The sequence below is a fragment of the Ruditapes philippinarum genome, unplaced genomic scaffold, assembly GCF_026571515.1.
Source record: "Ruditapes philippinarum isolate M1 unplaced genomic scaffold, ASM2657151v2 ctg3885_1_1_1_1, whole genome shotgun sequence".
Classification (NCBI taxonomy): domain Eukaryota; kingdom Metazoa; phylum Mollusca; class Bivalvia; order Venerida; family Veneridae; genus Ruditapes; species Ruditapes philippinarum.
In genome coordinates this window covers 59,267-73,517 of record NW_026860828.1, presented here as the reverse complement: position 1 = coordinate 73,517, position 14,251 = coordinate 59,267, and the positions used below count along the sequence as shown (strand labels likewise).

The following is a 14,251-nucleotide window of genomic DNA, read 5'->3' as shown; positions in this document are numbered from 1 at the left end:
ATACAATTGTAGTTCAGCGTTATATGTTTGAAGCACAATCACAGACACAAACACTATTTAACTCGGAAAAGGATCACGATCTCGACGTCCGTATCTCTTGTGCAGAATAAATATTCAAAAATGAAATAAACAAATCTATTGAACAAATATACACTAATTACAGTTTGTAAATGTCCAACATAGACATATAACTTTAATTCAACATAAATACACCGTTTAATACATTAACTAACCGATTTCATGGATTTATCTTATATACAAATTGTTTTAAAAAGTTTATGGATGTGTCAAAAGTACGTAAGACATCATAGATCCGGTTTTCATCTTATTGAATTTAATGAATAATCATAAGAAAACAAATATGGTCGATTATGTTTTTGATTAGATGCTTATCTTAATGCTATTGACAGTACCGGATCATTATGCAATAAGGTTTCAAATTGACGAAAGTGTTTAATGCAGTTCTATTTTTCTAACTACCAAACTGTAGGATTTATCATCCAGTTCTAATTATATACTTGATTGGGTTGTAGAAGACATGCATGGCAGGTCTGATTTACTCCTACATGATGTTGTATCCACACAATGTTAAACCGTATCATGAGTTTCTTCTTAGATATCGAATAGAACACATTTAAAATACACATTTTCATATCTTAATAGGCGATAATATTCCTTGTTATATAGGTTGTAATAAATTATTGTAAAACATTTTCTTCTTGGATGCAATGAATTGAATAGGTTTGTGATAGATATTACCGGGTAAAACTTACCTTCAAAACCTTTTGGCTCAATTCCTCCAAAAGCATTGATTAACTTAAATAAATAAGCGTGTATCCTAATATTTAATTTGTCCAATTTATGACATTGTAATAACACATTTTCAAGTTAAATAATCTAATGTTAGCAATCATCGTGTTCGGCGCGGTATTGCCAGTTATGTAACAATGTGCCGCATTGTAAACAAAAAACAAAATATGGTGAAAAAAAAACATGAACATTAATAGAACATTTTTTTTTCAATTCCACGTATCTAGTAATCTGGTTTACTTTCATTTAGTTAACTATTGGCAGTTATATGAAATGCTGTTGCTCATTAAGAGTATTATAACAATTAAGATATATCATTTAATATATTATCGGCGAATGTTGATATGCTGACAATGATGTCCAACAAGGTATTGTGTCTAAGACGTGTGTTTTATGGATGAAAATACTTACGTAAAGCTATAATACTGTAAAGATTTGTTTGTACTAATTTACTTAATGGGGGAAACATACAGAAGAAATATTAGCGATTTATTGTTTGAAATGAAAATAACATTTTCCTTCTGATTTACTTAAATGCTGTTTGCTTCTATATGAGCATAAGATATTAGGAATAGAAAAAAGGATTAAAAATTACTAAATTATTTTTTACAATTAATGAGTATTTTTGCAGTAAGAATCACAATATTTCTTCTGCGTTATAGAAAAAAGATTAAAAATTGAAGAACTAAATTATTTTTTACAATTAATGAGTATTTTTGTAGTAAGAATCACAATATTTCGTCTGCGTTATTAACACAGTAACAGGAATTTTAATTACTTTTTAAATATCCTGTTTGATCACTTCACAATATGTTACTTTGAATTTTCAAAATGTTAATGAAAATTAGCAGGAATCTGAAGGCATTGGTATTTGTTGTACAATCATATGCTTTTTTGTTTTTTATGAAAGGAACAGTTCGATTTGATACATGAATAATGAATAATCGATCCATACGTTTTAACGGCGTTGTGCTCGCTTAATAATATTCATCGGATTTAACAAAAGGCAAATTTGAGAAGAATATGTCAAGAAAAGCAATAGAAAATAACTTTAATTTACGTATTTTTAGTACAATATCCTGGAAATGGAACTACTATAAAAACATTGACTCAATGTTACCCCACGGATTAAGAATGTGAAATTATGTTTTTGACAATATGAATAGTTCTTAATAAAAAGTATGAACGTTTGTATACTTATATACCATCCGCATAATGAATGTTTATTTACATCAGGCTCTTAATCAACGAACATGTTGATCATACTATGGACAAATTCAAAGCAAAGAATGATTAGAAATATACCCAATGCCACTGGTTTTATCATGTCATCTTTTGTAGCATCTTATATCTCGAGAAATATAATAAATATAGTAAAGAGCCGTCATTTAGGCTGACCAGCATTAGTATAATCTATATAGTAGACCGAAAAAGAAATATAAATGCTGCATGTTGTCACCGCACTGACACAAGTATTTCTGTCATACGGAGAACGTAGTGTTGATGCATTCCATGACGCAATTAACATTTGTTGAATAATTTTAAAGCTTTCAAAATATATACAGGCTCATAATACTTATTTTAGTTTGTGCTTGAACTACTGATACGTTTATTTTGAATAATGATTTTCACCAAAGGACGCCATTAAAGCTTTACGGTTTTGTGGTTTTAAAAAAATAACGAATACAGTCAGTAAATAATATAATGTAAGGGTAATGCAAAACACACAATATGGTGTTTGTCATCTATTTGGAGGAAATAACTTAATTCAATAAAGGTATAGTATTGTAATAAATAAATGTGAGATGTGTCACTGCACTGGAAATAGAAGTCCGTAGTATCGATGTATTCTATGACGAAATAAATATCTTGTTTTGTATTATTTAAAAGCTTTTATGCCAGATCCTTGCAACATGTCCAAGCTGAAAACGTATGCTGAAAATACTGATACATTTATCTTCAATAACGATTTTAACCAAAGCATTAAGTTGTTTTGTATAACAATAAGAATAAGTTAATGTCACTAGATACTACAATGACAATTTAAGGAAAATATAAAACAAACATTATAAAAATTTACTTTTTCTTAGATGAAAGATTTATAAACAAATGACGGTTAAATGTTGAAACAGTAGCACATTTTAATATTAATTATTGAGGCGATTATGTCATTCCTAAAGATAATTAGTTAAACGAGATAGAAGCCTCATAGCCAAATATAATATATGTTTAACTTAACTATGTGTAGAAACTAAATTAGATCAATTCATAATATATTGTGAAAGAAAATATGAAGTATTGCTATATCAATATGAAACAATTATTTAAACATGATAACGAAGAGCACGACACACATCACATTTTAATGAGCCGTCTAATAGTCAATCAATGTTTTGTATCAATGACATTGAAATTATTATTGTAAAGGGGGTTCTATATTTTTAAGAGTAAACGTTAATTGTAATTTCATTTTTTGTTTACGAAGATCGTATAAGTAATTCAAATCATTGGTAATTTTAAATGAAAATAGAAAAAACAAAATCAACTACTGAGAAAATGATTTGATTTATTTTCACTTATACCTATATCGTTTTTACAATAAGTTCACTTATCAAAAAACCTGGAATATGATGATGTTATAGGTTGTCAGTCGTGTTTCTTTTTAAATGACAATACATACTGTTGTTATCATCTTTCCTTTAGGTATCAAAAATAATCACTGTTTATGCTTGATGATTATTTTGGATCCTCTCGAAATGTTCCGCACTTCATATGAATGTAAACATACATTTAACGTGATAAATCACGTTGCTCTTATTAAGTACATCTGATTTACCGGATTGGCAATGTATCTTTTATTATTTCTTTTGATAAAGCATTATCAGTCAAGTATACTACTTCATGATTCATTTTTATCATTTAACTTGTTTTGTTATTTACTCACGTACAATACATTTACATGTTCTAATATACTTGAATGTACTTTGACACAAACCACATACATAAATAAGTGGTGTTATGTATATGATTTGTAATTACGTTACACTGGTATAGAATTACTAATGATATCTGTCATGTTTTGCTTGCCGAGTTACCGCCCATGGGCAGGTACCCGAGGGACGGATATTCCGATCCGAACCGCAAACACATGGCAGATGTTTTTTCTTGCATATCCAATGGTATTTTTAAATTGTTTACCTTTATTAATAAATGGTTCATATCATTTAAATGTCATTTTCATCCATAACTATTTTTATAGTAGCGTATGAATTTACGCTACATTCCATTCATTCATTCATTCCGCGCAAGAATACATGAAAATTACGCATGTCTACGGTAGTTACACAAGAAAAAAAACAACAACAATGTTTGGTTAGCATACGTATATATTTTGAATTCATCATAGTAAATCAACGTGTTTACCAGTTTATTCGATATAAATTGCAAATTTGATAACTTTATTTTAATGTTTAATGTAAAATTCATAATTAACAAAAACGTAACAGATGAGTTAATTTCCAACGAAACATGGGAAAGTCGGTCATATTGAAAGTGTCAACACATGGAGAACACAGATTTCAGATGATTTTCGTTTATATTCGCCTTTATGGAATTATTTTGTGCAATTTTTGTCTGTGTTTTGGATAGTTATGTTAAAAGTACCACCTGTAATAGGGGCATTTGCAAATAAGCTCAATGACGGAACATTTTGAGCGAAAAATAAGGTTTGGTTGTTCGAAACATTTAAAGAAATTTGATTTCGACATTCAACAACAGAAGATGAACCGGACGACAACATATCTGAAATTTGTTTTTGCTGCTGATTGGATAAAACCCTGTAATTATTGAGGGACTATGGGTTTTTATGGCCTGTAATGAGTACAGCCTGTGTGTCCGGGACATTATTTTGAAGAAGTTTCTCACAAAGACGTTTTCGAACACTTGTGTTGGTCAGACGTTTGCCGTTCAAAATTTCAGGAAGTTGAGCATTGTTGGCCATGACTTTCATGAGATCTTTCAATTTGTTGACACCAATTGGTGCCGACAAAAACCACTGCTCGTCTTCTTGCGGGAACTTCTTGTGGGTCACAACTGCCAAATAGAATGGGTGGTCATCGCCTGGAAGTTGAAATGAAAGGCACAAAAGTTGAGTATTTTAGATATATCTATTACAAAACTAAATAGAAAGGCAACGAATTGTACTTTACGAGATATTTCATAGATGACGAATAATAAGTTACTGTTAGTCTTACAGAAAATGACATAGGAAAATACTTTTCATTTTTTTTTCTAATTCGGCCGTGAAAACTTTACAAACCTAAACACTTTCTAAGCATTTCTTGAAATTGATGAATTTTAAATTTAACACAATGTATATCACAACTCCTGTAAGATCCTATTTTTAGTAACTGCTTGGTAATTTGTTTAATGGACTTTGAAAATTGCTAATAATATTATTTTTTAATAAGGAAGTGGCTAGCCGTACGGGCCCGTACGGCTAGCCAAATGTTCTAGCCGTACGTGAGTCACGTACGACTAGCATGGACTCGCTGTATTCAATTTGTCTAGCCGTACGGCACTTTTCAAAATTATATGGAAGTCGAACATTTATATGTTATTTTGTGCTTCATGATTATGATTTGTTGTTTTATTTGTATGAAAGGTGAATTTTTGTTAATTTAGCATAGGGATCAAATAAATAATGATCGGAGTGGAATAAATAAAAAGAACATTGAAAAAAAAACAACGTTGAAAAGCAAAAATATTTGTATAATTTTCAAATACAGTAGATACATATCGAACATAAAAGCACAATCAATTAATAAGCCTTAATTAAAGCCTACTCAGGGACTGATAATAGAATTTTAAAATGCGTTTCACGGAACATGCAAACTTCCCTTAATGATGAACAAACTTCTATACCGGCGGTAATTGACGCAATTATCAGATCCCAACAACAATAATTTTTCATTTTAAAGGTGTCGAAAATTAAACTTAAACAAAAACGGGTTTTTAATCAAAATCAAAATTTTGTAAACTATTTCAATAATTATTGATGTTATTTTACTGCGATCAAACGCTATTTTTCCTCAACGTCTTGAGATGACAATTTAAAGTTCGATATTTGTACTTTTTTACTGTAGCCAACAAGGCGATTAATCTCTAAAATGTAAACATACCAGGCAATCAATTGCTGTTTCTTGGTTAAAATCCTCGCTTAAAGTCTTAAAATAACATATGCATTTTCGACTTCTGTGCCGTACGATTAGCCAATACAATGTATCCTTGCTAGTCGTACGTGACTCACGTACGGCTAGAACTTTTGGCTAGCCGTACGGGCTCGTAAGGCTAGCCACTTTCTTTTAATAAAATTACTTGATTATTTTTTCAATGGACTATAGTAAAAAATTGCTTATATTTGTATAATGTGTAAATATTGTTGAAATTGCCAGGCCGGTTAAATTAATTATCCTTATTAGTATGTGCGTGTACCTGAGAATTGTGAGGGCCTGTGTTTGGCATATGTCTTGTACGTGTTAAGTGGACACCTGTCATTTCCAGTTGCATATAACCTAGGATTTTGTTTTCGGTTGTTATTGCTTTCTTCCCCTGTTTTGTTTTTGTTTGCCTCTCTGCAAATTCTATGAATTCGCACTTTACAAAGAGAAAGATTTCCCCACTTCAGCTGCCTGGTTTAAAATAATAGAAATTATCTGTGATATATTAAATGTACAATGTAAATTGTTATATCTGACAACAATTCATGGTGTAATAATTCCTGAACTTACTTAATTAAGCCAGAGGCTAACATAATATGATATGTTTACTACAGCAGTGTCTTCCAAATACATTAGATTTGAAAATATCCTGATTAGAGCCGTAACCCACCAATTTATTAAATAGTATTAATTTTGAATAAAAATATATCTTCCATTTAGTATTATCTCGTAAAACATACATGTAAGACATTTGTTAAAGATTCTTAAAATGCAGCATAAGGCATCAACGGACGGTAGGATTTAGTTTTACAGCACTAATTACAGATAAGATGTACAATTTTCAAAGCTATACAACACTTGCATTCAGACGGTAATTCTACACTGTAAGAATTATCTGAGGTTTCCTTTAAAAAAGGATCCCTTTACATTGATCCTTTAAATACTTTACTCACTAAATACTTCTTTTGCCTAATGCCATGAGTAATTATTGAAACACCTCCATTAAAAAATATATATATCTTTTTTTAATGTGAAGCCTGACCGAAACTCAAACCTGGGACCCTTGGAATACCGTACTTCGGCTCTACTGACTTAGCTTTCTGGCAGCCTACAAACTACCTCCCCTTCCCTAATTAGAGAACAATTCAATACCGTGACATAATCATTTTCGGAATAATTTGGGATTCGAACATAATATAACTTTGGGTCTCCTGAAGAGTTTTTCAACATCATTTTTACTCCATCTTACTTCTATGTTTACCTTTTAGCCCTAATTGTTCTTGAATTTCATTCATTACACCCATTATTAGCAGATAATTTGGTTATCTGATACTTGTCATTGTGGGAGGTCTGTAAAAATCTGTACGCCAAGATTTTCAAAATAGAATATGTCCTATCCCTTACATCTAGACTTAAGGTTTCCAAAATCAAGAAATAGTAGCCTTCACACATTATGATTTGCCTATACATCTTACTTTTAATTGGTGTTGTACTTCAAAATCCTACCATCTGTTGAGACCTAACCAATTTGAATTCTTTTGCATAATTAAATTTACCTTTGTGACTAAAAGCTTATCTACAGACTAATTTAATAGACTAGTTTACTTTAGTCTAATTTTCCTATTTCAGTTTATCAGACACCGGTGCCAACTCAGCAAAATGGTATTGCATGGTCTTGCATATATTTTGATGTGACGTCATTAGCGTTATACAAACAAAATGTAAAGTTTTTACAGTAAAGACACGCTAAATGTAAGCGGTTAAACTTTAAACGGTTTTTATTTTGGGTATTACTGAATTTATTGAACTCGTTGAATAAAATAATATCATTCTTGCCAGAGGCTTGCATTATTTTATTCAACTTGTGCAATAAATTCAGTATTGAACTTATACAATATCCTCTGTATCAAGAATGATGCATATCTATTTGAAAATATCCTGATGCAAGCAAACATTTACATTGTTACAAGTTTTTATTGTAATCTTTTCAAGGTGCAGCTTTAATAAAAATTTATTTTAGCTTGAGGTGACTTAGACCAGAAGACTTTAATTTCATAAAACAAAGAATTTTCATTGACTGTTGAAAAACAGTCAGACATGTATATGATTGATGTAAATGTATATTTTAACAACCTGTGTTCCATGGCACCTCCTCTAATGCCAAAATGCAGGGTCTTATTATACCACAGTGTGTTAATCAAACTTGATGGGCTGTGGTTGCCCAACTCTCCAGCTGTATATAATGTATCCACCTCTTCATCAGTTCAATATGCAACTAGAATTTCATCTAATAGAAAAAATCCAGCTAAAATATTATTTTCAAACCAAGTTATACTGTTAACAAACCAAAGGAAATTAAACTATTAGGCATTCGTTTAAAAGATGATTTAGATAAACTTAAAATTAATCCAGACAGTATCATTCAAAATGACGATGAGGATGTTCCACCTTGGACTTATAATTCCCCGGAAATAAATATTAACCTTTCAGATATAAAAAGGCATCAAATTCACCTGAATATTTCAAAGAGTTTCTAGCAATTAAAGAAGAACATGAAAATTTTATACATATTTATACGGACGGTTCAAAAGAAGGTTGCAAAGTAGGTGCGGCTGTGTTTGAAAATAATTTTACATCTAGCATGAGGTTACCAGATAATGCATCAATTTTTACTGCTGAAGCAAAAGCTATCGATTTAGCATTGTCATACATAGCACAGCATGCCCACGATAAATTTGTGATATTTTCTGACTCGCTTTCTGTTTTAATACCCATTAAAAATAAAATCTGACAATATCATGGAAAAGAAACTTCTTTTGCGATTTCATGATATACTAAAAAGAAAATATGTTAAATTATATTGGACTCCAAGCCATGTAAGAATACGAGGAATTGAAAAAGTAGATGCTTTAGCTAAACAATCATTAAATTTTCAAAAAACTGACTTATTGTTACCTGCTTGTGATTTTAGACCGGCTATAAATAAACTCGTATCATCTGAATGGAAAGCAAATTGGGACAATGCCGTTTTTAATAAACTTCACGATATAAACCCATCTCTTGATATGTCACCATCTCTATCTCTGTCAAACCGCCGTAATCAAACAGTTCTTCTTCGATGCCGAATTGGACACACTAAAATTACCCACTCTTATCTCCTCACAAGTGACAATGCCCCTTTCTGTGTAGGTTGTAATGAAAATTTTACTGTCAAGCATTTTCTTCTTGAATGTCATGATTTTTCACAGGCCCGTAATAGATTTTTTCTGTAAATTCACTTAAAGAACTTTTAATACAATTCCATCAAAAAACATTATTGGTTATTTAAAAAAGATAAACTTGTATTCTAGGATCTAATTGGCTCATTTCTATTGTCATTTTTTACATAATATTTTAAGCCTATTATAGCATTCGGCACAATATGGCCAGTTATGTGTTGACGTGCCGTAAAATCCAAACAAACAAACATCAGTTATGTCATTGGCCGCCTTCCTCTTATTCCCTTTCCCCTGCTTTTTCAAATCTTTCCCCTTGCTTTGTAATGTTGTCATTGTTAAAGCAAATTCCTTTCCCCGTGCTACAGAGGGGCCGTAATCATTTTCTGCCAAGTGTCTATGATGAAAAAAAAAAAACTGTTTTGATCTTGTTCCCTTTTGTATATATTTTTTAAGGACATCAATATTATCTGTGCACTGTTGTTATATAATGCAATGTTTGAATACAATTGCACAGGAATATAATCAATAACGCTGAAAGTGATTCAATTCAAATATTTGTTTGATAAACTGTGTAAAAATAAATTAATATCTATTTCCATTCTAAAATGTAAAATGACTGATAAAAATATAGTCTGGTCTATTTTATGAAATTTTCATAAAAAAACACATGAATCTGGAAGCATGCTACTTTATTAATAAACCAGTACAAGGTCATAAAGAATACTTATTACATAAACTATGGAGCAGAAGTGTAATTAAGTGATTTATCACATAATATGCGGCGCAGGAGTGTAATAAAGCCATTAAATAAAAACGATATTATACTATATCACACATCCGTGCCGATTTTGCGACTCCGTAAATATGGTATTGCACGGCCGTGCATATATTTTGACGTGACGTCATTAGCGTTATATAAACATAGTGTAAAGATGCGCTAAATATTAGCGTTATACTATAGGCGCGTAAATGACAAAATTACTTATTTCACTTTAAACGGTCTTTATTTTTGGTATGCGATAAAAAGAATATTAAATTCGTGTAAGTTCATTACTGAAATTATTGCACTCGTTGTATAAAATAATATTATTCAACTCGTGCAATAATTTCAGTATTGAACTTACACTCATTTAATATCCTGAATGTAGTGTAATAACACTTTGACGTGACGTCATTTGCGCTATATATAAACATAGCGTAAAACTAAAAGCGCGCTAATGTTAGCCTTACACTTTAGGCGCGTCAATGAAAAATTACTCATTTTAACAGTTTACTGTTCTCATTTTATATATGTGATAAATAGAACATACATGTATATTCCTGTAGATTCAATACTAAATTTATTAAACTCGTTGAATAAAACAATATTTTTAATCAACTCGTTTAATATATTTAGTATTAAACTACACTCATCCATTATCCTCTATGTAATAAAAAGATATTTCATTTTTACTTTGAATATGTGATATGTATATTTTGAAGATATTAAATTCATGTAGATTCAATAATGAATTTATTGAACACGTGGAATAAAACAATTTTATTCCCATCAGAGGCTGCATAATATGATTTTATTTATCTTGTTCAATAATTTGGTATGTAAATTTAAACTCAGTTAATTCATTATCCTCTATTTATTTGTTTTTTATAAAAGTGAAAATTGTATTACTTTATTTTCAGGTTAAAGGGGATTTTCAGAAACTAGACAAAATGAAAAATTGAACAACTGGTATACCTGTCTAAACTACTGATCATTCCTCTCAAAGTAGAGGGCTCATTCTTGGATCCATCCTTCTGTCGAACAGACAACAAACTTTCAGACAGTTCAGCTCTTCAGGAGGAATCAAATGAATAAGGCAACCTTCATGTTTTGTTTCAAGAAACTCATTCATCAATTTTAAGTGGGATTTAGTTTTATTTTCAGTGTTTTTGTTCTTTTGCATTTGCCGGAACTCATTTGGGGTAAATTTACTGCTGCAAAGCGTTTAGACTCGGATGATTTCATTGTGGTCTTGCCGTTTTATCTTTGCTTAAATTTACAGATTTGTTGGGCACTTCTTGTGGATCATTACTGGTAGTTGTGTTATTTGAAGAAAGACATTCTTGCAAAACTATTTCATCAAAATCTGCATCAAAATCTTCTGGTGAAAAACAGTTGAATAGATTTTGAAAATGTTCATCTGGAACACCTTTCACTAATTCATGCTTGGCAGCAACCTTAATTTCACCAGAGTAGAATGTATGGACTTTGTACATACAGTATGTACCAAGAGGTTTGACAATGTCAATTATCTTGCCTTTCTCACCATTATTACCTATCTGTACAGTGTGTCCTACTTTAAATTCAGATTTGGATGACATTTTCTGTAATCATGAGATCAATTTATATAAATAGTATGGTGTATGAACCTTTAAAGTTATTTGCTTATCTTTTTTGTTGTTTAATTAACGCAACCGGAAGTGAGTGTAATCAGATGATTTAATATGCCTTTTTAATTATTAAGATGTTTAGAACTTTAACAATCACTTGTAATGATTTATTATGGTTATAAATAAATACAACAAAAAAGCAGATTTATTTATTTATTCTGTGTCTATTTCACCCTGTCACGAATGTTCACCATTGATTTAGCATTGCCATATTTGGAGAAAGAAGTTCCGAAAGTAGTTCTGATGATGTCATTTTAAAGCACGAGACTCATCTGGCACCCCCATGCCAGATGAAATTTCCGGCATGGGTAAATCTAACGGAAACACCAGTCTGATATGCAAGAAATGTAAATTGTGACTATCAATTAAAATAAATTGAATAAATATAAATAGTAAAGCAGTAAGTTATAAGTATTTTGAAACAGCAGTAATACTTTATTATTAAGGATGCTCTTAATGACACATGTCTGTGATATGAAAATCTTACACATGATGCTATATTGTTATACAACTTCTATATAAAGGTTTACTTTGTATTTGGGATAAAAGAACATAACAACAACAATTTCTTTTTTTAAGTAAGTTTTCTGATTTTGATACTTTTACATAACATATGTTAATATGATATGCTACAGCTATCATTTAATACAAACATAAGGTTCCATGTACATTTTTATATAATTACTTTATTATACAAATTAAACGCTGAACGTTAATACTTTTACCGATTTTATGAAACATGCTTTTACTAAACATTATATATTATGACTTATCACAAACTATTAGCAGTTATATATCATTATTCCTCTGATATATATCACCTAATAACACAATATAAAAATGTAAAAAAAATGGTTTTTATCACATGTTGACAGTATAAATCAGGTGATTTTTTTATGTCTAAGGCAAAGAACACAACGTATAATAATTATTATGTTACAGTTATAGACAGCACAAAACAAATACGTTTTCCAATTAATTAATCTGCATATTAAATAACATGACATTTTAACCGTGTGCATCCCAATATTAGTAGATATTGATTTTCTCGATATTTTAAGATATGTTAAGAATGGTAATCAGGGTATTGTTATCATTTTTCATATTTTGTTGTTTCTCGCTTGTTCCTGCTACTTAACATGTCTCATCTATGAAGTTGAAATATGTCAGACTGTTTCGGACATAGTGTTTGATGTTCAAAAAGTACTTGATGTTTTCTTCGTATGACTTCTTTCATCATTACATTTGCAGGAAGCATGAGGAAGGTGGCGTATATCTTCCATGTCCTGTTATAAATAGGTTCTTTAAAATATCTGCTTATCTATTTGTCTTTTAATGTAGATTTTTATAGCAATATATCTACTCATGTGAAAGAAAGGGTACTTTAACGAAATGCGTTTTCAACTGCATTCCTATACTCAAGTTCTCTACTGACTGAATATGCAGGGTTAATACAGATTATGTATAAAGTAATGAGCATGTTATTTATTTTATCAACTGCATTTTTGTGAATAACTTCGTACTTTTTTGCTGCATACTACATTGTATTTGCTATGCCTAATGTAATACAACATATATGTTTCAAAATAAAAAGAAAGGAAATTCATACAAGATCATACAAGAAATTATGTTATGACGCAGACCTATTAATATTTAGCTACATGTTTTACCTTTTTATTACGTACAGTAATAAAGGAGTTTTAATACTTACATATTAAATATATTCGCGCATTATCATCTATCTTCAGAGGGTTAATATTGCAGTCGTTATATCACGAACAATAGGAGCACTAGCACAATTTTGGTATAAAATGACGCTTCTTATTCGTTTTTTTTCCCGAACATTTATCCTGATATGAAGCTGATGTTTGAGTTCGACAAACCGAGCTATCAAACGTCTAGTAATAATACTGACGATATAGCATAGTAATAATTATGATAATTAGTTAATGTAACTATGCTGAGTTCATTATACGGCAATCAAATGAAAAGGTAATAAGCTTAAAGAATAAATTTTCTAGAGTCATGTGTTAATATTTATTTAATTTTTTGCTATTAATGACGCGTTTAATTAATTGACTATGTGAAATTACATTATATATTTTTTTTAATATACATATAAGCATAGCTGTCACAGTTATGAAAATATCAGTCAAGTGTTATGTAAAATTATGTCGATGCATATCAAACGTATCTAGTCTGTGTAAAGTGTATGTTAACTGTATAACTTGATTTCATGTTTGATTATATCCTTTCTAATATATTAATTTTACATAACTCATAAATTGATATGATATGATCAAGCTATCATTAAGATCACGAGATAGCTATCTATCTTAAAAAATTCACTTCGCTATTACATATCATCTAAAACTAGGCTATCAAGCATTTAATAGTTGTCTCCTGTTGCAAATATAACGATTTCTTTTCTGTTCTATGCTTATCTTTGCACATTTCTATACCAAACTTTTAAGGTAATAAATGTATTGATATTCATAAATCATTATTCTTTTGTAAATCATTACCACTTAACACAATTTTAAGAGTTCAATACAAAAATGTTTTAGTTATAAA

At 30.2% G+C, this 14,251-nt stretch overlaps 1 long non-coding RNA gene across 1 annotated transcript; it reads left to right on the top strand.

Moving 5' to 3' along the window:
- Positions 1-3,347: 3,347 nt before the first annotated feature.
- LOC132713500 (uncharacterized) lies at positions 3,348-11,793 on the top strand. The gene is made up of 2 exons (XR_009623454.1): positions 3,348-4,956; positions 10,928-11,793. It is a non-coding gene; the product is annotated as an uncharacterized LOC132713500 (long non-coding RNA).
- Positions 11,794-14,251: the final 2,458 nt, after the last annotated feature.